Raw genomic sequence first — 24,268 nt, forward strand, 5'->3', positions numbered from 1 at the left:
AGTAATGTGCCATAGTTTATTTAAATTATCATTTTTATCACTTTTTTACCTCATGTATTTTGATTATGTATAAGTCAAATGCTCATACTCATTAAGTAACCTTGAGCATACAAAAACAAATCACTCCTTTGATCTCAGTAAATTAAAATGGCTGACCTAGATAACTGATAGGCCCTCATCCAGCTCAAAACCACTGACTCTTTCTTTGACATTGAATCGAGTGTCCTTGCCAGGGGAGACAGGTAGAATGTGGTTAAGGATGCAGAGTCTATGTTGGAAGATTGAGTTTTCATTCTGACTTTACTCCAATATAATTCTGTGACTCTGGAAAAGCACACTTCACTTTTTCTTTTTAAATCTGTACAATGGGAATACTAATATCTGCCTCACAGGAATGCTGTAAGGATTAAATGATTCTTGCAAAATGCTTAGAATAATGCCAGGCACATTAGAGTTGCTCAATAAATGTTAACTTTTATTATAACTATTATTATTTGTAGAGCACCGTAGTGAGTGCTCTTGGGAATGTGGAAGAAAGAGTTTACACAGTTGATACTGATTTTGCAAAAAAACTGATGTCATCAGTTTAATGGACTCACTCATGCTGCCTAATGGGGGGAAAAACAACAACCAACTCTCTTATGAGGATGTAAGATGGAAAGTTAGGGTTGTCCTAGGTGGCGCTCCCTGGGAAGCAGGGCTGAGATGGAGATTATTAGCATGCAAGGCATTGACTGGAGAGTTTGGCACCAGTGACTGTGGAAGCCAGGTAGAGGTGGCAGGATTGGGCAGAGGGAGCAGTTGAGCTCTGATGCAATCCCATGAAGGTCTTGGCCACTCAGTGGGGCACTTTGGGACTCGGTGAAGCCGTTTGGAGTTGTCCTGAGTTGGATCAAAGGACCTGATCCCTTTGTATTTAATTTATACGTGATCAAAATATACACATGGCAAAAAGGAAGTGAGAAAAAGATCACTTGAATAATAACAAAGTTCAGCTTGTCTTCCCAGTGATAGAACTGGAAGGTTAGGAATGGCGGCCACTCTGCTTATCTCTCAGAGGCCATGTGGATTTGTCTCTGCTTCTCTCTGCATGTTCTCCAGCCTCTGTCTCTTCAGACTGGCTTTTATCCACATGCTCACTTTGCACTTGGCCAACAGCCCAGGGCCTGTGTGCCCTTAAGGTTCCAGCTCCTATCACAACTGACCACAACTCTTGTATTTTAGTTCAGATATGTTTGTGTGCATGTGTATGTGGGGGTGGATCTATGGATGCCTAACCTCTATTGGATAACTTTCCACTCCAAGTCCTGCCCCTGGAAATAGGGAGCTGCATCATGTTGTACTGTTGTACTGCATAATGTATGGCTGGCTACCCATATCTCCCCTTTCCAGGGTTGTGGCCAGGCTAGGCAATGTAAAACTTGTTAACAGCACCTTTACCAAGGATTTATTGAGCACCTATGATGTCCTAAGCACCTAAGATCTTTCCTAGTTCAGTGAACCTCACAGCTGTCCTCACAGACTTGAAACCCTGGGATGGATCTCAGCTCACTTTTTCTACTCAGCCAGTTGTCCAGTTGTGTGGAATCTGTTGCTCACATTTGTCTGCTCTTGTCTGAGTCCTGGCATGGTTCCTCTTGGCTTTAGTTTGTCTTTTCTAACCCATCTCATTAGTTGGCCAGATTAATATTCCTGAAATGCACTCCTGAGGTCACAGTCTTCAATATTGTCTTCTGAGCAAAGTTCAACCTCTTTCTTCTGGCATCTCACAACTTCCTTGATCTGGTTCCAAAGTGCCTTTCCAACTAATTTTTCCATGTTTTCCATACTTTCAGTGGCTGTATTCTATGCATTAAGAATGAATAGGTTCCATGCTTTTGGGTAGCTTCCTCTTGCCCCTTATATCCTTTCCCCATTCTCCTCAGAACTCTTTCTGGAGGCCTTGACAGCAAGCCCATCAGCTCCACCTCAATCTCAGGGCTTTGTAACTTGTTCCCTGTATTGCATGCTGTTCCACACATACCATGTCTTCCTTATTCTGCAGCTGAGCCTAGGGTGACTTGGGTGATTTCAACCTCACATCCCTAAGCCACCCCAGGTAAATATACAGTCTAAATAAAAGTGGAGACTTGCTGTCATCAACAAGCTTCAAAATGATTTCCCAGTGTCTGCCTCCCACAGATTGCCACCCCTAAGCTCTACCTGTGTAGAAATTTCAGAGGTTTCTAGGTTTCCTCTAGACTGGCAGGACTCTTAGGACTGGACAGAAGTCTAGACATATTTCGAACTACCATGGCACATGGTCCAGGGTTTGCAAAATATGTTCGACTAGGCGTGTTCGATGGCTCAATGTGTGAAGGAATGGATATACCAACAAATGAAAGCCCCAGCACACAACCTTCCATCAGATGTTCTTTTCCCCACTTTTCTCCATGAACATGAAATGTATTTTGTTCCTATCTGATTGGCTGCTTTAGAACAGTGCCGAACTTTCCATGAATAATCTCCACTTCCTGTCTCAGCTCTACATGAGAAACAGCAGAGAACCTGCAGCTTAGGCAGGTGGCAAATGTCCCCTACTGTCAGGACCACTGAATCCATCCCACATGCAAGGGCTTCACCTGCTGTCCTGGAAGGGCTGCCCCCAGCTACAGCCCCTCTGAGGGAGCCCCAGGTGTGATCTATGATTTCTCCATCTGTGCATAGAGAAAGCTCCTATTTTATCTTCTGAGTTTAACTTGACCCACAGTTGTCCCACAGTACCAGTGGGGAATCGATTCCAAGATCCCCCAAGTTACCAAGTCTGTGGATGCTGAAGTTAATTATATAAAATGGTGTAGTATTTGTACAGAACCTACATACAGCCTTCTATATGCTTTAAATCATCTCTAGATTACTCATAATACCCAATGTAATGTACACGCCATGCCAATAGTCTTTACACTGTTCAACTGTGGAGAATCATGATCAGAAAAAGAAGTGTGCACATGTTCAGTGCACATACCACCATCATAGGTCGAACTACACTTTGGGCTGCAGATGATTGAATCCATGTGTGTGGAACCTGTGGATTTGGAGAACCATAAATATAGAAAAATTACCTAGGATACAGATTGGGTCTTCCTGGTGTTGACCTCTCCAGACTCCCTTCTCTCTCAGTTCCTTACTTCTTGGCTCCAGTTAGACAGTTACTTACCTCGTCGGGCCTTGGCCTGGGCTGTGTCTTCTGCTGGAATATTCTTCCCACACTGCCTTTTTTTTGCCCCATGACTCTTCCCCTGGCCAGCTCCTCTTGAGCCTTTAGATTTAGCTTAGCTGTCATTGCTTTCAGGAACCCCTCCTGACCGCCCTGGCTTGCCCTCACCTCATTAGGTTCACCTCCCCTGTGCCCACACTGTGCTCTGGGCTTGCCCTACCCAAGTGTTCTTCTTACTGAGTTTGAATTGCTTGTCCTTCTTCCTTCCTGGTCTAGTCATGAAGTCAGGGCTTCCCATTGTATCTCTAGGCCTGCTCAGTGCCACACACATGGTAGGCCCTTGGCAAATACATGCTGTATGAATGGATGGAGATGTGGGTGGACAGTGGGTACATGAATGGGTGAGTGATTCTAGGGTATGGATTGGTCAGTCATTGCTGAAGAATTTTGCATGACAATCACGGGCTCTCAGTGGCATTCAGTAACAAGTGTTTATTGCTCATGTGTCTGGAGCCATCTGGAGGTCAGCCGGGCAGCTCTGTTGATCTTGGCTGGACTCACATGTTTTTGACTGAGATGTTCAGGGCAATGTAGCTCCACAGTTTACGACTCTTACCCTCCCACTCTGCTTAGGCATGTGCCCTGGGGATGGCACAGTGCAAGAGTAAGGGGACACACTCTGGCCTCTCAGGCTAGAGCTGACACGGCACAGTCTATTGAGCAAAGCAAGTCATAGGCCAGCTCAGATTCAAGGGGGAGAGTAGATTTTACCCCTTTAGTGAGAGAGGACTTGTCACATATCATAGAATGGGGTTCAAGGAGGGATTGAAGTAGTGGGGCCATTCATGTTATCAACCGTTGCCCTGGGCACCAATGTCCTAGGTTGGGGTCCACAATAGACTAGGGCCTCCGGAAGTCATATGTGTTCGATGGCTTCAGGAGCTTCAGTTTTCTCACCTGAAATGTGGGAATGCTGTCTGTCCTGTCCATCTCAGGTGATCACAGGATCCCATTCATTCTCACTCCAATGTGCTTTCAGATTCTGGGATGGATTACAAACCGTAAAGTTCTGTGACATGAGGAGCCAGACTTCTCTCACAGAAGTGCTTGGCTCACAGCACTGGGGAGAAGTGTGGGGCCGTGGAGAAAGGTTAGACCATGAGACCAGGAACCTGCCCACCGGCCTCATGTCCCAGACTCCTTACATCTCACGTTCTCCATTGTAAATTGGAGGCTCTGTGAGCTCTCATAAAAAATGGATGTAAATGGCTTTTAAAAAGCATCAAGCATTATGTAGTTGTAAGGTATTATTAGAATTGGGCACCATCTTTGCCAAAACAGCTATTTGAGAAGTCTGGCTTCACCCTGTGGCACTTCCTCTGTCTCCCCAGATGAGATGGTTGGTACCAAACAGTCCTGAAATGTGTTTTCACAGTCCAAGAAAATGACAAATGAGACTGCCTACGTGTACATTTTTCTGCATGAACACTGGGAGGCCCTGCCTGCAGAATTGCTGGTGATTGTATCCCAGGTTCCACTGCTTGTTGTTTGCCTAGTGTAGAGAAATGCTGGGCCTGGTGGTTTCTCTGGGATGTTTTCTTTTTCCAGTCCCTCTCGGCTATCCCATCAGATAAAAGTCAGTGATTCTGGAGAATCAGGCATTTCCTCCCTTCTGAAAAGTTTGTGGCCCTTGGTGATTAGCAAAGACTTCTTTGAAATGTGATTGGGATGTTCAGTTGGGTGCTGGAGCTGAACTGGATCTTGGGCATTTCTCCTGCTGGCTTCAGAGGAAGAAAACCAGCAAAGCTACTGCCTCTCTGGCTCTGCAGGCAGTCAGGGGGGAAGGTGGGGCTCCATGCCTTTCTTTCCCAAATGCAAAGAAGGAAGCTCTGAAAGGGGGGCCTGCAGGATAGGAGGAGGAAGTATGCCAATGAATTCTTGGGGTCTGGGCCCCCATCTGAGCACCCTGACCGGCAGCTTGCACAACATCACTGTAGGTCACATTCTTGTCTCCAGGAGCCTCCAGGTCTCTGGAGAGGCATCTCTCTGGATGGCTGTGTGGAAACACCTGGCCCATGGTGTGTTTAGTTCCTGCAGTGCAGAAGGAAGCGCCCCAATGCTTCTAGCTGAAAGCATGTTGTTATTTTTCTCTTTCCTCTTTCATGAATCATTCTGACTGAAATCTTCCCAGGGAGGGTTCATCTGGCTAACGATTCTGTCCTTAGAATCAGGGAATCTGCTGCACTGAGGAGTCAGGAGGTAAGGGCGAGTGGGAGTCTGGGGTAGGGAGGTCTAGGTCTGGGCTCATCAGGTCCTGGGCTCAGATTGTGGCCTTGAGGAGCTTGTGGTTAACTGAACCTCAGGTTCCTCATCCATAAGCCTCTCTGGGTTTGTGGTCAGGGTTTAAAGGATGCGAGGTGTGGAAAGTTACCTCTCACCAGTGGGTTTTGGAGCTGGTTGGTGGATGACCAACCCTGAGCCTACTCAGTCCTCACCCCACTCCTCTCGTAGTGGACATGACCCCAGGTTCTTATCCTCTACAGAAGGGGAAATCAAGGCACGAAGCAGGCTCTGACCTCTAGAAAGAATTTCCCTGTTGGGTCTTTACTTCCGGATGGAGATGGTGTGTCCTTGGGCAACTTATTTAATCTCTCTGAACTTCAGCTTCAGCTTTTAAACAGGAATAGAATCGCCTTCCTTGCACCAAAACTTGGAAGTAACACACATAGAGTCCGGCAGAGAACAGGGACTCAACACACAAGGTAGCTGGGTTAATTTCACAGCCCACCATCTTTGGTCTCACCAGCCTGTGGGGAAAGGAGAGTCACACTGGCATTTCATTTCTGCCACTTGTGCACTTGTAGTCTCCACTGCACCACAGCAGGCGGCCACAGTGGGATCTCCAGTTTCCAGAGGGTTTTCACATGTGCCATGATTCAGTCTGCTCCTGCTGAAGTTGATCTCTGCTTCCTGTCAGACACCTCCCTCTTGCCTCTGCTGGAGGTACCCTGGGGGCAGTTCCACTTCTGTTCCGGTACCTGGTCTCAGTGCTGTCCAGTAACATCCTTTCAGGAGCTGCCAGGTTCCTGTTAGTCTGTTTCCCTGAGATTATCTCTGTTCCAAGCCCAAGTACAGATGAAGCCTTTCCCTTAGGTCTCATGGTACCCCTGAGCTGTCAGCACTGGACCTTGAAGAGGTAATAAAGGAGTTCACAGGCGAGGGGTAAATGTCTTCTTGTATTTCACATAGAAGCCACCTTTCTCTTCCTTTTCATTGGTGTATGAAATCAGTTATACACGTTGGTGCTGGCGTCTCCACCTTCACCTCTAATCTCATTTGGGCTGGAAATTTCCTGCTATCGCAGCAGCAGCAGCACATGGCTGCTCCTGTCACCACCAACTACAGGTGGATAGGATTCTGAATTGGATACTATAAATGAAATGCAATGATGAGAGATAAGAGAGCTTGAGTGTGTTAGCTTTTGGTTAGTGTCACAAAACACCTGAGATAATCAATTTATAAAAAGAAAAGGTCTGTTTTGGCTCACAGTTTTGGAGGTTGCCGTCCATGAACAACTGGCTCCATGGCTTCACGTCTTTGGTGACACATCAAGATGGGAGCACATGGTGGAGCAAAGCCATTCACCTCATAGCTGGGATGTGAAAAAGCAAAGAGAAAGAGACTGGGGTCCCACAGTTCACTTTAGGGGCATGCCCCCAGTGACCTAGAACATGCCGCTTAGCCATGCCTCTTAACCTTCCTGTGTCCTCTGAGAATAGCACCAAGCTGGTCACCAGGTCTTTAATACGCGGGCCTTTGGGAGGAGCATTTAAGATTCAAACTATAGCACCTAGCATTTCAAACTAGCCTGTGGCATTGCATGCATGGGGCTCTTATAAAAATTAGCAGGATTTGTCAGTCAATGCATGGACTGCCTTCTTGATGGAAGGGACTTAATATCTCTTAGTTGAGTCTCCTTGTCCCTAACTCTAGTGTTGCAGTAGCTTCCTAACTGGTATCCTTATGTCCTATGTCTTCTACTGGCAATTCATTGGTCCCCCATGCTGCCACCAAGTTTTCCTGTAACACTGACTGTGGAATAAAGTCTAAGCCCCTGAATGTGATCTTCTCTGACTTTCAGAAACACTTTCCTCTAGAGCTTCTCCCACATCCTGCCAAACTTCTTAACTTCTAGCCTTTGCCAAAACCCTTGCCAGTCCCTGAACATGCTGTGAACTTCTAGACCTTAGGGTTGTTGCCTACTACCCCAGTCTTCATGCTCTCTTCTCACCTGGTAAACTCTTATCCACCCTTTGAGGCCAAGCTCAGATGCCCCAATGAAGCCTCTCTGACCCTTTTGGCTCAGACCGTCTCCTCTGTTTCTTTTGTGATATGGCCTCTCTGAGCAGGCCTCTGGTTTAGCTCACGGAAATGTTGCACTTTGTTATATATTTTACTCTGCTGAATTCCTTGTGGGAATCCCCTATGTCCATTCTATCGTTGGGCCCTCCTTTATATTAGCACAGAGACTGGCAGATGATAAGAGATGTCCAGTGAATGCTTAAATGAATGATGAAATATAGAAATGGAAGTTAGATAGGAACTGGGTTCTCCACGTGTTAGAAGGAAGGGAGAATTTTTAGTATTTTAATAAAACATAAAAATTTTATAAGAGATAGAAAGAAAATGTCCATGAGATTTCTAGGTTTAAGTAGAACCAAGATAATTTGCATATCCCTCTTGAGTATTCTGGTAAGACTTGCTAGAGTTTAAGATCAAGCACTTAACTTAGAGAAGAAAGAAAGGAGGAATCTATTGGCATGAATAACAATGGCTTTTCAGGTTTAAACATTTGAGGTGCATATGTAGCATTAATTGAATAATCAGGCCCTGTGACAAGCACTGCATAACTTCATTTGAGGTTCTCAAAAAATCTTGAAGGAGTAACTTGATTTCTGTAAACCTGAGTTTCCAGAAGTTAGAGGAAAAAAAGGAGTTAGGAAATGGGCAGAGGTAGAAAGAAGAAAAGAGCATTCCAGATAGAAGAAATAGCAAGTGCAAGGGTCCTGAGGTAGAAAAAATTTTTTGTATGTTCCAGGGGAAGAGGGAAGTCCAGGGAGCTGGAAGATAAAAAGCAAGGGGTAGATGGAACAAGATCAACTCATGGAAGGGGACAGAGACTGTGCCATGTAGGGTCTTGAGGGCCACATTAAGTCCTTAGTCTATATCCTAAAAGCACATTATGGTTTTTAGGCATTATTCCAAAAATGATGACAATCTATTGAAGGATTTTTAAAATGAAGGCAGAGAGGGGGGAGGGATAGGAAATTGCTGGTAGTAGCACAATTTACATTTTTTACTTTTCAAAGGATTGATTGAAAATATTGGTAAATGTTGCTAAGAGTATTAAATGGAAAAGGGATGGGAAGGCCAGTTCAGGGGACCATTGCGGTTGTCTAGGTCAGAGATGATGGGGGACCTTTACTAGGGTGGTGGCCGTGGAGATAGAAAAAAATTGATTCATATAGAAGTGTTGGGGGAATAGAATATATGAGACTTGGTGGTAGGTGGGATGATGACCTGGGGCTAGGAGAGATAAGGGTGATGGCCAGTTTCTAGCTTGAGCAAGGAGGGAAAGAGAGGTGCCATTGCCTTGGACAGGGAATGCCTACAGGTGTTGGGGAGGAGTTTACAGGTAGGAATGTGGGAGGCATCTCATGGCGACAGGGCTGGATGGAACTTCTTGGGAGGAAATGCTGCTGTGACGATCACTGAGGTCCGTAGGATTTCTAAAAAGGAGGACCTAGAGGGCCTCCCTTCCTATCTGGGGCTGGTGGAGCCATTATGTCCCCATCTTATGGGCCTCACAGTGATCCTGGTTTTGCACAGACATTGAAGGACAGCTGGTGCCAAGGACATGTATGCCTCTGCCACACGCCTGGTTGATATTTCATATATTTCCTGTTATGGAGTGCCTTTAGAGGACAGGAGGCTTGGTTCTGGAAACTGGAATGCAGAATTCAGTGACATTTCATGCATTCATTTCCCCAGTCAGCCAACCCATAGCAACCTCCTCCATTCAGAAGGGTGAGAATGAGAGAGTCAAGGGTCGGGAACAGGCAAAGCAGTGGAATTAAGAATCTGTTACCATTGTGTTCTTGCCAAAGTGACTGGGCGGGGGGTGTCGACCCACTTCGTACTGAGGAGAAATGATTAGAGGCCAGAGGAAGAGGAAGAGGAAGAAGAAGGGTAGGCTTGAGAGGCTGGAGTTCAAAGCCATGCAGTTGGTGCAGGTGGCAGGCACTTTGGCCTACCTCTGGGTGTTTCCTGTAGACTGTTAAGCTTACAACCTGATTTAGGCCAAAACAGGGCACAGAGGTGTGTTAGTCTCTGAAATTGCCCACTTGATTGGCATCCAGTGGGCTCTTCATGCTGGAATGGACCCTCATCCAATTACCCAACTTTCTGCAGAATTCAAGGTCCACATCTTGGTTCGTAGTAGGCCCACAAAAGCTATCAGTCAACTGAGTGGACTGACCTAGAGCAGTAAAGCCATTTGCCCAAACCTCACAGAGAATTATTGCCTAAGCAGGGAACGGAAAGAACCCACTACACTATGCTGCCAAGTGACAAGCTGATAAACATGAACATTTTTTTCTATTTGGTAGCAGAATCCAAGACATTAAACAGGAGCTTGGCAGAGAGTTCTGTATTGGATTAAAGGGAAAAATATATTTATATTGGGGTAGTAAGTGCTCACTTTGAGCCCATGTGTGCATGATTGCATTCCTGCCTGACCACTGAAATTTGCTGCAACATTAGCTTTTCCAGTTTAGTTGATCTTGTGTCAGTATCTCAGTCAGTGAGCATGCAAACAGAGTTTTGTGCTTATTTACAGATAGTAGATTCTTATAAAATAGTAATAAGATTACTAAGAAGAATCATACCCACTTGTATAACTTTTATTGTTTACAGAACTCTTTCTTATGTGTGTGTAGTTTGATTTTACCATAATTCTTAGGTAGGTATCATTAATCTCAATTTACAAATGAGGAAACAGATGAGATTAGTGTCTTGAGGCAGGACTGGAAGTAACCCAGAACTCTTTTTTTTCATATCTGAATTTGAGTATGAAATAGCCTCTTGTTTGGATCTTGAATGTTCCCCAAAGGCACTTGTGTTGAAGGATGGTCCTTAGCTTGGTGCTATTGAGAAGTAGGGTCTTATGAAGGGAAGTTAGGTCATTGGGGGCATGCCCTTAAAGGGTATAGTGGGACCCCAGCCTCTTCCTGTTTCTCTTTTGGCCTCCTGGCTGCCATGAATGAGAAGTTTCCTTGGCTCTGTGCTCCCACCATGATGTCTGTCATTACATGCCTGAAGGTAATGGGGCCAAGTGACCATGGACTGAAACTTCTGAAACCATGAGTGAAAATAAACCTTTCCTCTTTTAAAGTTGATTTGTCTCAGGTATTTGGAAGTAGTAATGGAAAGCTGACAAACACATAACCTTACCAGACCATGATGTATGCATACTCTGACATTACCTACTCTAAGGCTTATGACCCATTATTAAGCCATTAGACAACTATACTCATTTCGTATTTTTTTTTCTGAGGCTTTTCGCAAAAGCTGGACTTAGAATTTGAAGGTATTCCTCTGGACCCCTTTTATTATGTTTTGCCTCACTTCATCTATCCCCACATGCAGAGAGTGTCTCCTGAAGAGTTTATTTTCAAAGTTCACTGATTTACAACATGATTTAATTATGATGACTCTAAGGACTTGATTGATGTGCATCATAAAAATGAGACTCATTCAAATAATCAGGCCCCACTCACTGACCTCATCAAAAATCTACCTCTGCTCTGGGTACAGAAGAGATTGAGGTTCCCTTTGACAGTCTTTGCAGAGTTTTACAAGTTTAAAAAGAAAACACACACTAAGACACACATGAGCGCCTGAAATTAGATCCTTCATGTTTCTCCCTCTCTTTTCCAAAAGTCAATTGACAAGAATTTGCAAAGTTGCCAGGATGAAGTCACAGATAATAACTCATGTGGCTTTCAGAAACATAAATCCCTCAACCTGCTGTACTGACTTTCCATCCCGTGGCTAGCCTCTGGGAGCAGTATCTACAATGTGCATAAAATTTTGGGACTTCGCTGTGGCCTCAGCCATTCTTCCATGTGGCATTCTCATTAGAAGGTCAGGGAAATTCATCCTGCATCCTATTACTGTCAGGTGAATGCACACATGGCCAGAGGCAACTTCTCAGGGAAGATTAGCAGCTCTTGTGCAGGTTGGGCATTTCAGCATGAGTTAATGGGGTCCAGATGGAGGCAGCTTTCGGGTAGTGGGGGCCACCCTGCTCTGCGTTTGAATCCAGCAGGGTCAGCATTAGCTGAAGTGAGATTTTGCTGGGAAGGTTTCCTGGAGCCTTAAGTTGAAGGCTCACAGATGGTTCATATTAGCAGTTATAGCATTAACATTAAGTGAATTTCAATATATTTTCTCAGGTCTTGTGCTCTTTATATTGCTTTCCACTGGGTCTCTAATCACATTTTTGTTATCTGCCTAACTCTTGGGGATATTTTAGATTGTCACCTCTAGAAGAGATGCTATCCTACTCTGCCCAACTACCTTCCCAGGGCCTATTGCTATTGAGTATTTTAAAAAACTGGCTGCCCCTCCTCATATTAGAGGAGTGATGACTGTTATGTAGAAGGTTTGGGAAATCCAGAAAAGCACAGCAGTTAGAACAGGAGTTGGCAACCTGTGGCCCACAGACCAAATCTGGCCTCTTGTCTGTTTTTGTAAATAAAGTTTTATTGGAACATCCCTGTACATTAATTTCTTTCTTTTTTTTTTTTTTAAAAAAAAGAGAGAGTGAGAGAGACAATTTTCCAATATTTATTTTTTAGTTTTCGGCAGACACAACATCTTTGCTTGTATGTGGTGCTGAGAATCGAACCCGGGCCGCACGCATGCCAGCCGAGCGCCCTACCGCTTGAGCCACATCCCCAGCCCCTACATTCATTTCTGTACTTTCTGTGGCTACTCTTGTTCCACAAGGGCAGAATTGAGTACCAGAGACTGTATGGACTCCAAAGCCTAAAGTGTTTACCCTCTGTCTCCTTATGGAAAATGCTTGCCAAACCCTGACTTAGCATATAGGTGTCTAGTAAGTATTTACTGATGAAATGAATCCATCTGTATGTGTATCCTTTAGTCTTTTCTCTGTGTGTAGATAGCTATGTTTTGGGAGAACTAAACCATAATCCTATTTTTGTAACCTAGTTTTGTCATCTAACAACACATTATGGGCATCTTCCTAGGTCACAGAGTGTTGTTGTGGGACACAAATTTTAAATGGCATAGGAGTTTATTGCATAGATGTGCCAGGATTATTTAACCAGTCCCCTGTTGCTGCATAGTTATATTTTAAGTTTTCACTTTTGTAAACAATTCTGTGATAAATATCCCTACACCCAATGTTTTTTTGGTTTGTGTATTTCTGAGCCTAGATGGGGAATTATTCCATCTCATATTGCTAATAATTTCCCCCTTAGGTATATTTTATTCTCCCACACATTGGGGGATCTCTTGAAGACAAGGATCTGTTGTATACATATTTCTATCTTGGTACCTTCTGCCATCTCACACATATGTAGTAAGTGATCATTTAACATTTGAGCTGGGGCACCAGTATAGTTTCTATACCACTCATAGATGGTGCTCTGTAATTCTTTAGAGGTTTCAGAGTGGTATAATGTACATTGTATTTGTTTCCACTGTCTGATGTAGCAAGCTACCACAAACCTAGTGACTTCAAATAACTCCCACTATTTTTCTCCTTCTGGAAACCAGAAATCTGAAATCAGTTTCACTGGGCCAAAGTGAAGGTGTTGGCTGAGCTGTGCTCCCTCCAGAGGAGCTCAGGGGGGGAAACAGTTCCTTCCTTGTCCCTTCCAGTTTCTGATGGCTGCTGGTATTCGCTGGTTGTAGCAGCATCACTTTAATCTCTGCCTCTATGGTCACGTTGCCTTTTCTTCTGTGCCAAATCTCCTTCTTCCTGTCTCCTAGAAGGACATCTGTTACTGCATTTAGGAGGTCACTCAGATAATCCACAATAACCTCATCTCAAAATCTTTATTCACATCTGCAGAGTCTTTCTTTGCCCATTAAGAAAATGTTCACAGATTCCAAGAATTGGGGGCTGGATAGCTCTTGGGCGCCATTATTCAGCCCAGTTCACATATCATTTCACTTACTCTTTCAAAAATATTTCCAAGACCAGGTTTGGCCGTGAGCACCAATAGTTTCAATTACTTGGGAGGCAGAACCAGGAGAGTGGGAGTTTGAGCCTGGGAGTTTGGGGCTAGCCTGGGCAATATATAGAGATCTTTGTCTTTTAAAAAAGTGTGAGGGACTGACTTGGTGACAGGTGCTGGTACTGTGCTGACTTCCTAATGAAAACCTGGTGGGAAGGACTTGGATATGGAGAACTGTGGATGAAAGAGCTGAGCACTGGCAAGATGCTGGGAGACCCCAGTTCTGGTATCACACTGGGGTGAGGCTGCCTAGTCCCTATTCCCTTTTGTGAATTAATGGGTTGAAGTGAGGAATGAGCACTACTGAAAGTATACGTGTGGGGCAATTTTAGGTGGTTCACTGAGGCAGAACAAAGTAATGTTGACTCCCAGAAAGAAACAATACTTCCTCCCTGCTGATGATGTTATAGAGAAAAATCTCTGTTAGGTGCTAGTGTATCTTCAACACTTCCTTGAATCCTTGCCAATTTCCTTTTATCCAGAAGAAAGCAGATCTCTTTAATAACATTACTTTGTGTTTGCTATATTTATTATTTACAGTTACCTCTCATTAATGGCAAGTGATTTTTCAATTTATAGTAGTACCAATGAAGCATCCCACCAAAAAGTGAGGTGATTTAAAGAAATATTTAAATAAGTATAGGACTGATGGTTTTCAGAGAGGCACACTGTGAAAATGGTCGTGAATCTGGGAAAGACTTAGAAGTTTCCAGACTGCCCCTGGGCTGTCTTTCTGTTTTAGCTCTCTCTAGGAAGAGGATAGAACTGAAAACACAAAGAGAAGCATCCTTAGCCAGAGGACGCAGCTGGAAATGCTGCATTAATGAATTCTGATTTCTTCCCATTTAAATGCATCTGATCCTTCAGGGACCATTGGGCAGCAGAGCCGTGAATATTAATCTCGTGTTGAAATTGATCACGGCCCACGGTAACTCGGAGCCTCTGGTAGGAGGAGGCCTGGCCTCATTCTGGCTGATCTTTTCCTTTCATGGAACATCTGGAAGGCATGGAGGCAGCTTCTGTCTGACTTCTTCATGGGAGGGGCTAGCTGTGATGTGGACACGGCACAGATGATGTGGGAAAACTCTCCTGCCCACTTTGCTTTCCTTGACTGCCTCCTGCTCCAGAGCTGGTTTAGCCATCTGAGCAGGAGTACTCACAGGGCTGGGGACCTGGGCTTCTGCTTTTGGATCATGATGGGATGTGGGAATCTCCCCTCTCTCATCTCTTCTGTTCAGCCACAGGTGTATATTCAGGGATGTATAATGGTAATTTCCTAGTGAGTTTGTGACCATACCATTTCCTTTACATAGAGGAAGATTTTCCTGGTTGACAGTATCATCATCATCATCATCATCATCATCATCATCATCATCATATTAAAACATCATCAAAAAACATTTATTTACTAAATAATTGTTTTAATTTTTTCAAACTTTAGCCTGTCTACAGTGCTTCCTTTCTGGGGCAGGGGTGGTGGTGCGAAGTGGAGGAGGAAATGCCAATCATTTCACTCAGTACCTTCCCAGCATATGTGTACCTCATTCACCCAAAAGCAGCAAGCAGATGTGGCTGACCTGGTATGCATAAGACAAGCTATCTGGCAAGTTATGCAGCCAGAAGACTCAATATTTAGGTAAAATTAGGCAAGTCACTGCACTCTTCTATGCCTCAGTCTCCTCCAAAAGCTGTAGTGTAGATTCAAGGAGACAACTCACAGGAAACACTTAAGATCCATAAATGTCTGCTCTTATTGCTTCCATTTTGCAAATGGGAAAAGCTAAGGCCCAGAGAGGTTACTTAGTCACACAGCTTGCCAACTTCCAGACCAATCTCTGAACTTGGCCAAGTCTAATCCAGCTTTTGGCACTGCAGTGCCAGAGGCCGGTTTATAAGCCTGAGACCGCGATAAGAATTGAGAATTGGCCCCTTTCTGGAGCCCTAAGGAGCAGGGTTAAGGGCAGGCAGCACCGGGCAGAGCCTCCGGTGGATTCTGGAGTCAGGCAGGCCTGGTGTGGATCCTGATTCAGACAACCCCTTTCCCTTCTTTGGATCTCAGTTTCCTTCGCTGTAAAATTGTGTGATACCCACCTTTTCTTCTATGGTCAGATGTAGTGGTGGATGCTAACTGGCTTGTTGTAAAGGTTAATAAAGGAAAGTCCAGTGTCATTGGTAGGGGTCCTTGGTTCAACGAAGGAGGGAGAAGGAAACAATAAGAGGTGCCGGGCCCTGGCTAGCATCTGCTGAGAAGGAATTGGAGGGACACGGAAACAGAGGAGTTCTCTCTCAATCACCAGGGCTGCTCCAGGCTGCACGCAGGGTGGGGCGGGCTTGCGGCTGCCTACCCCATGCCCAGGTTGCCAGGACAACGCAGCGGCTGCGTCTGGCAGTGCAGCTGATGCTCTGCATAGCTGGGGGAGGAACCCAGGTGCCTTTGGGCTGTGGGATCTCCACCAAAAGCTGACTTTTTCATGTAGGGGAAGTTGGAGAAGGACTGGGGATGGTTGTAGGGGTAACAACCTAGGGGTAACATAGTACTCCTTATAGTCATGAGATGATCCCTGGAAAACACCTTGTTCAGTGCCCAACACAAGCAATGCTTATTGTGCTTGACTACAACAACAGGAATGGTTTGTTCACTGAGAACTTACTATGTGCCACATATCACACGAGGATACCATCTCTCACCTTTTTGGCATTCCAACCAGAAGATATTATTCCCAGAATCACAGAGAAAACAGAGACTCAGAGAGCCCCAGTGACTTCCCCAAGTGATGTCAATCAGATTTGAAGTCCAGGTAGGCTGTCCCCAAACTATGAACATGTGCCCTTCCTGCTAGGCCAGACCACCTCTGTGGGTAGCTGTTTGTCTGGCGTCCACTAGGTATCTTGGCATATTACACACATTATTTCTAGTCTGATCCTGGCTACCATCTTGTAGGGTAGGAATAGGTACCTGTCTTTTACAGATGAAAAAATAGTGACTTCCCTCCCCAGGGCAAGCATATTCATTCAATCTTGTGCCAGTGGTTTCAGAGTCTATAATCTGCCTGGTCTATCCTCTGGGCCACACTGTTTCCCCCAACACTGGAGTTGGAGAGCAGGGGACCCCTCAGGATGTTGGGCCTTGGGCTAGGCAATGAGAGTCTTCATGATTTTGCTATTTGGGGGAGTTTGTGGACTCTTGTTAGAGGACATGTGCACACGTTCTGAGTAGTAAAACAGTGCATCCCTGCCTTTCACGACCTTATTATCCACTTCAGGAAATCATAAATGGCCATATGAAGCAATAATAATAAATGATAACCATAGCTAAACTTTATAAAGCCTTGAGCACAGTGCTGTCCAGTTGATGTTTCTGCAATGAGGGAAATATTCTGCAATATGGTAGCCATAAGCCACATGTGACTATGAGCATTCAAAATGTGGCAGGTGTGATGGAGGAATGAATTCTTTTGAATAGCCACATGTGTCCTGTGGCTGCTGGCTTGGACAGTGCAGAGGCAATGTGTGTGAAGCCCAGTACTGGGAGTGTTCTCTGCATTATCACTTACTGTTCTCAAAACAATCCAAGGTTGATTATTATTATTCCCATCTTACAGAAGAAACTGAGTGCCAGGGAAATGAGGAAACCTGCCCAAGTTCTCCTAGGTGAACATGTGGCAGGGTCAGGAGTTGAACCACCTGGGAAGGTGAACCAAGCCCATTACACTGTACTGCAGAGGTGAGGTTCCCCTCCATGATGGGAATGCCTGAGGTCAAGGTCAGGATGCCTTGGGATGGATACAATGACAACCAGGCACAGGCCCAGTGCTAATAGCACCAAGTTGACAGATGAAGTGTGGGTGGAGACAGGAGATAGGTTGGGTTGAGATCCCTGAAAGGGGCAGCCTTGGGAGCCCAGAAGGAAACATCTTGGCCCACAGATCTGGTGATGGTGGTTCCTTTCTCCTCTTGCTCTGGGTATGAGCCCTTGCTCTGCCACTTTTTAGTGGTCCTGGGCAAATCACTTCCCCTCCCCGAGTCTGAGTTGCTTCATCTATAGAAGTGATAAAACTGCCAGCCTCATGGGATGTCTTGATGATCAGGTGAGATCATGCCTAGGGCTGAAGAGTGTTGCCAGCGGTGACATTGTGTGCAGTTGATCCTTGTTCGCTCCTAGGACTTAACACAGGGTATGGGGGGAGGGTATGACAGAGTCCTCCATTGAGCAGAGGCAACAAATTCTCTCTTGGTCTTGACTTTCCAATTGAGTCCAGACTGTGAAAGAGGGTTTTCTCCATTCCAGTGGGTACCAGAAAAGTCAGATTAGAATAAATTAGAATTTATTCATTTATTCATATGTGCTGCTGAGAATCGAACCCAGTGCCTCATACATGCTAGGCAAGCACTCTACCACTGAGCCACAACCCTAGCCCCTCTGGCCTCTCTTTTTAATCTAAGAGGGCTGTCTGCAGGCTGGGGACAGAGGCCTCTGGGGGCAAGTTGGCATTCTTAACTGGACAGACCTGTTAACCAGAGCTGCAGATTTGGCATCAAGTTTCTGGCTTTGTCTGATTTTATTTCCCCTTCTCTTTCTATTATGGAAAATTTCAAACATTACAATAGTAAAGAAAACAGTATAACAAGCCCCTTCCCCATATCTACAACTACAAATACACTTCAACAATTAACTAAATCAAGATCAGTTTTGTTTTACCCAAATCTCTACCCTTGGCCCTCCTCCTGACCCTGCATTATGAAGCAGATCCCGGCATGTCTGCTTTTTAAACAATTTCTCTGATCCTCTCATAAATTTCACCTGGGAGTATAAATTGGTACAATTTCAAGGGAGGGCAGTTTAGCAATCTTAAAATCCTCATGTGAATGCCTTTCGATCTGGCATTTCCACTTCTAAGAAGGTATCAGACATCATTATCCATTATGTACACATATTGGAATGCCACACTGTACCCTATAGATATGCCTCAATTAATAAATATATTAAAGAATAATGTTCATACAGAGGATATTCCTACACATGTGCAAAGAAAAGCTTATATGTTATAACCAACTTATAGTTCAACAAAGGGAAATGGCTAAAAATTTTTAGAGTGAAATTTTACAGCGTCAGAAAACAGATAGAGGAATATCTGTATATGATGATACAGACTGGTCTCCAGGATGAATTCTTAAAAGGAAAAGGTAGGGTAAAGAACACTGAATGAGGGCTGGGGATGTGGCTCAAGTGGTAGTGTGCTCGCCTGGCATGAGTGCGGCCCGGGTTCGATCCTCAGCACCACATACAAACGAAGATGTTGTGTCCACCGAAAACCAAAAAATAAATATTAAAAATTCTCTCTCTCTCTCTCTAAAAATAACACTGAATGATGTGCTATAATCTGTATCCCAACAAGGGAATTAGTATATTTGAAACACACATTCCCCACGTGCCCATAGATAAATGCACATAAACCTGGTACCTTGGTAGCCTTGGTGGAAGGGAACTCAGTGGAAGGGAGCTAGGTGGGACTTGGTAGAAAGGGGAAATTTGGTGGAAGGCTGGTGGAAAGGGATGGGAGAGAGTCTTTTCTCTATCTGCCATTGTATCTTTTGAATTTTTGTATCTAATAATTCCCTTTTTTTCTTATAAACCTAAAAAATCAATTTTAAAAAAGGTGCTTACCCAAATAAGTTGAAAACTTATGTTCACACAAAAACCTGCACACAGATATTTATCACAGCTTATTCATAGTGGACCCCAATTGTAAGTACCCAATTGGTAAATGAATAAACAAACTGTGAATTAATTACTCCATACAATGGAATAGAATTCACTGACTGAAAAGAAATGAGCTCTTGAATCACAGACAGACGTGGAAGAGCTCTAAATACATATTGCTGAGTGAAAGAAGCCAATGTGAAGAGGCTACATAGTATATGATTCCAACTGTGACATTTTGGAAAAGTCAAAATTATGAAGACAGGAACAAGATCAGTGGTTGCCAAGAGTTTGGGGAGGAGAAGTGGAGAAAAGGGGAGGGATGACTAGATGAAGTACAGGGGACTTTGAAGCCAGTGAAACTATTCTCTATGGTATTGTAATAGGGGAGATGTGTCAGTATTCATTTCAGACTTATAGATGTACAAACTCCAAGAGTGAACCCTAATGTAAAGTAGGGCTATTTAAATATTTTAAAATAATAGCATATCAGTATTGTTTCTTCAATTGTAACAAACATACTACACTAATAAAAGATTTTAATAATAAGGAAAACTAGGCAGGAGAAAGGGGACATGACATATGAGAGCTCTGAACTTTATGGACAAGGTTTTGGTAAACCTGAAACTTCTCCAAAACTAGTCTACTCATTTAAAAAAAAATCCTGATTAACTGGAAACTGAAGAATTTCTCTGTTCCTTTCATTTGTGAAGCTTATCAGGAGCTGGGGGTGGCCCCTGGGTCTTATGATGGGTGACAGCATTGGCACAGGCAGGGACAGCTATCTTTAGTGAGACCGTGGACTGGAAGATGAGCAGGAGCATGGTGGGGGATGGCTAGACAGTTGTAGAGTCTTTGCTTTGAATGCCAGAGCGAAGATTCAAATGGAGAGCAATGGGAAGCTATGGAGAATTATACCAGGAGAGTGACATAGATTTATGCTTCAGGGACCAGGGCTGCTGCATTAGTTCTGCCCCTTCTCTGGACCTCATGCTCCAGTTGATGAAACTAAGAGGTTGTAATAAGTGATCATTGAGGTCATCCTCAGCTCAATGGTTCTGAGATCAAAGCCTATCCCAACTCTCCTTCCTCTTCCTGCCCCACCCCTTTTTATTTTTCTGCCACTCAGCGCTGTGCTGAGGCTGGATCTGTCTCCTCAGGGGAACATTGGCTGAACGAAGGCCATGGGAACAATCTGTTGTATTTTATTTTATTTTTTTGTTTTCCTCTCTCTTTGAAATCTTCAAGGAGAAATGTCAAGTCCATGCCGGCTCCTAGCAGCAACTGGGAAGGGAGTTAGAGGTGCCGAGATGGGCAGTCAGATCCCCTGAGAGTTGCAGAACCAGAGCAGGCTACAGAGGATGCTCCTTCTGGGGCCTTTTCTTGCTGGAAAACCTTGGCTCTGACCTGACCAAAATGCTGGCAGGCCATTCAGGGCCCTGCCTGGAAGGCCCCAGCTGGTTGTGCAAACTGGGGAAGTTCTCTGCTCCTTCCAAATTGTCTCCTATCATCACAACGTGATTTATGAGCATTTCCTCTAAAATATGAGAACACTGGCTCCTGATGATACCCTGGAAGGGAGAAGGCAGCGGCTGTAGCATTTCTAGTAAGGACGATCCCTCTGGCTCTCGTCTTGTCAGGAAGAGGATGCAAGAGGTAGAATACAGATGGGCAGAAGGTGCTTTCTGTTTTGTTTTAATCTGGAAAACAAGGCTAATCCACGAAACACAGGCCACGGAGCTCTGTAGGGACGCCAATCTTTCATACAGTGGAGAACATTATTGTCACTTTCTGAGGGATCTGGGGTTGATCCCGAGCTCTGCAATGTAGATGTCACAGGCCGGTGACATCTCTTGAGCCTCTATTCCCTTTCCTATGGGGGGAAAATGGGAACACTAGAAGCACCTGTGCAGCCCACGTTGGGGAAGCACCTAAAGTGCTCGGGCTGGGCCTGCCACTCTCCCTGCGCTGGCACTTATTGTTGGATTATGATAATAGCCGATGGTCTAAAAATCTTTGGAACAAAACATGGAAAGCATTTTCAGAGTAGTGTATAGTGTACATGATGTGTGTGGTATGTGTTGTGTGTTTTGTGCGTATGTGGTGTATGTGTGTAGGTATGCATTTGTGTCAGCTGAGGCTGTCGTAATCAGTGCACTTGGGCAAAGGCACTTGATGAAGGTGAATGGCAGTTTGCTGTATAGATACCGATACCCTGATGACCTACTGTGTATGCTGGGAGAATCTGCCTTCAGAGCTTAAGTTTCTTTTGAGGACATGGCAGATATGACATGCATACACGAAGGAACAAGCACACCATAACCAAGCACTGCCAGGCAGTCTGAGAGCAAGTGGGAGTCTGTGGGGAGTTGAGAGGAAGCCCCAGGGCAGCAGCGAGGACCTTGGAGGAGGAGCTGTGCTTGACGTGGGTTCCAAAGCTGTGGTTTTCTGCCCCCCCTTTTTTTTTTTGGCTGCCTACCCTCTAAATGAACTTTTTGAGGAAAAACAATCTCTTCCCCTTCACACATTTTAACTTGACACCTAAAATATTTCATTCTAAGTAGCTACAAAGGATGTATTTCTGCTGTGTTTTAAATATTGACATCTTAGATTAACATTACACCACTCTTCCATCAAATGGAACTGGGTGCAGTGGTGCACGCCTGTAATCCCAGCCTCCAGCTGAGGCTGGAGGATCACAAGTTTGAGAGGCCAGCCTCTACAACTTAGCAAGACCCTGTCTCAAAAAAACAAACAAACAAAAAAAAGCAGGGGGGTGGCTAGAGATGTAGCTCAATGGTAAAGTGCCCTAGGCTCAGTCCCCAGTACCACAAACAAGCACCATCAATGGAAACTAAGTAACAGCAATTTTTTATTTTGTCTTTTTATTGAAGTATCATATGTAAATAGTAAAATGCACAGATCCTAATTGTGAAACTCAATAATTTTTACCATTGTCCCTGCCCGCTAAATCAAGTTGAGGGACATCTCCAGGACTCTGGAAAGCATCTTTGCCCCCTCTCAGTGAATAACCCCTCAAAGGTGACCACTTCTCTCATCTCTATCATGATAAACTAGCTTTTCATGATTTCATTTGTTTTGGCTGCTTTCAGTAAACACAAGGTCTGTGGGTTTCAAGACTGCTCTGCAAGTTAGTAGTAGTACATTCTCATTGTTGAATAGTATTTCACTCAATCATTATTTCACATTTAAAAAATCCCTTCTACTCTTACTGGATATCTAGGGGCATTTCTAATATTTGCCTATTAAGTTACTATACTTGTATATATTTTTGGGTGGAAATAAGCACTGATTTCTTTTGGAATGAGTGGAATTGCCAGGTCATATGATAAATACCATAATACATTGGAATCCTTTGTTGTTCAGCAAAAATACCAATAAGCCAGCTGTGGTGGTGCACATCCATAATCCCAGCTACTCAGGAGGAGGTTGAGGCAGGAGGATTGTAAATTTGAGGCCAACCTGGGCAACTTAGTGGAGACACTGACTCAAAATAAAAACAAACTTAAAAAGGTGGAATGTAGTTCAATGTTTGAGGCCCTGGGACCCTGTGTTCAATCCCCAGAACTGTACATATACACACATACACAGAGGAAGGAAAAAAATAACCAAACAAGTAAGAAATATTTACATTGGTCCTTTGTCTTCTGAAGTTCATAATTCCCTCCTACTTCCTTCACAGACTTTTACCTTAATGTGTTATGGTTTAATTTTTGATCAATTATCATACTTCTTTTTATCCCAAACGTATATGTAAGTTGAAATGAACATTTTACATTTGTCCTTTGACCATACAATTCTAAGGATCTTTCCTTTGGATTAATTTATCATTTTAGTGATTGCTAATAAAGAGTTCATTAAAATAATATTAATACTTTGCAAATTTCATAGACAATTAGACATACAAAGTAATATTTTGTAGGAAATGTTTCTCATAATAAAATGGATGGGGTGGGAGATGACAGTGTTGCTCAAACTTCAAGGTACATAAGGATGACCCAGGGAACTTATTAAAATGCAGATTCTGATCCAGCAGGTCAGGGCTGGGGCTTGAGATTCTGTTTTTTTCTTCTCTTCTAGCTTTACTAAAGTATAATTGATATACAGAAAGTAGCATACATTTAATGTATACGTCTTGGTGAGTTTGGGCAGTTCAATGTTTTTAAGTAATGGTGATGCCTCTGGACCATGAACCATACTTTGAGAGCAAGAATTTATAGTCCTTGATTAAAAAAATATTTGCTAGCACCAACATTTTGATTTGTCCCTCCCTGTTTTGACACCCAGATTTTTTGACACTTTGGGGTGCTGTGCCACATTCAGATTCTGGATGCATGAAATGTTGCTCTTCCTCCTGTAAAATAGGAAACAGGACCATTGTGAAGAGGGAGAGTTTCACACCATCTAGATAGCGGCACTTTCTTAGGCAGAGCGGTTTTAAGAAAGAGTGGGAATGGACACTTCTTGCTGAGGATCTGAGGTGGATTTGTAACTCTGCCTGCACATCCCCTGGGGTATCTTTGTATGCTACAGAGAGGGTCTGCCCCATTTTGCAGATCGACTTTCCAAAGGATGCTAAAATGTTGGGAGTCACTATGTCAGATAGGGTGCACATTTGAGCAAGTAAGATTGGACATTGTAAGGACTGGATTGACAGATTTGGAGGCTCCACTGGAAGAGAAGTCCTGAGCAGTAACATTTGGGAGAGGGTGCTGAATGGCTTTGAATTCTGGGCTAAGGAGTTGGACTTAATCTTGAGGCAGAGGTATTTCTGAGTGGATTGCTGGTATGAGAAGAGTGTTTTGGAGAGACGATCTATTGAGAACTTCAGGAATGTCAGAGAAGGAGTTCGCTACATGGGGATGGTGGCAGTGACAACATTAGGGTTTGAAGATGAGATTGGCTGCAGTCATGAGCATTTGGCTTCAATTTTTTTAAAAAATAATTTTTTTTAGTTGTAGATAAACACAATATCTTTATTTATTTATTTTTATGTGGTGTTGAGGATCAAACCCAGGG

At 44.0% G+C, this 24,268-nt stretch overlaps 1 protein-coding gene across 5 annotated transcripts in view; it reads left to right on the plus strand.

The window, feature by feature from the left end:
- Srgap3 (SLIT-ROBO Rho GTPase activating protein 3) overlaps positions 1–24,268 on the plus strand; it is a 248,236-nt gene that overhangs the window by 99,629 nt on the left and 124,339 nt on the right. The gene's annotated exons all lie outside the window — the stretch shown is intronic.

The sequence above is a fragment of the Marmota monax genome, unplaced genomic scaffold, assembly GCF_021218885.2.
Source record: "Marmota monax isolate L192 unplaced genomic scaffold, Marmota_monax_Labrador192_F-V1.1 WCK01_AAM20220418_F8-fsc00028, whole genome shotgun sequence".
Lineage (NCBI taxonomy): Eukaryota > Metazoa > Chordata > Mammalia > Rodentia > Sciuridae > Marmota > Marmota monax.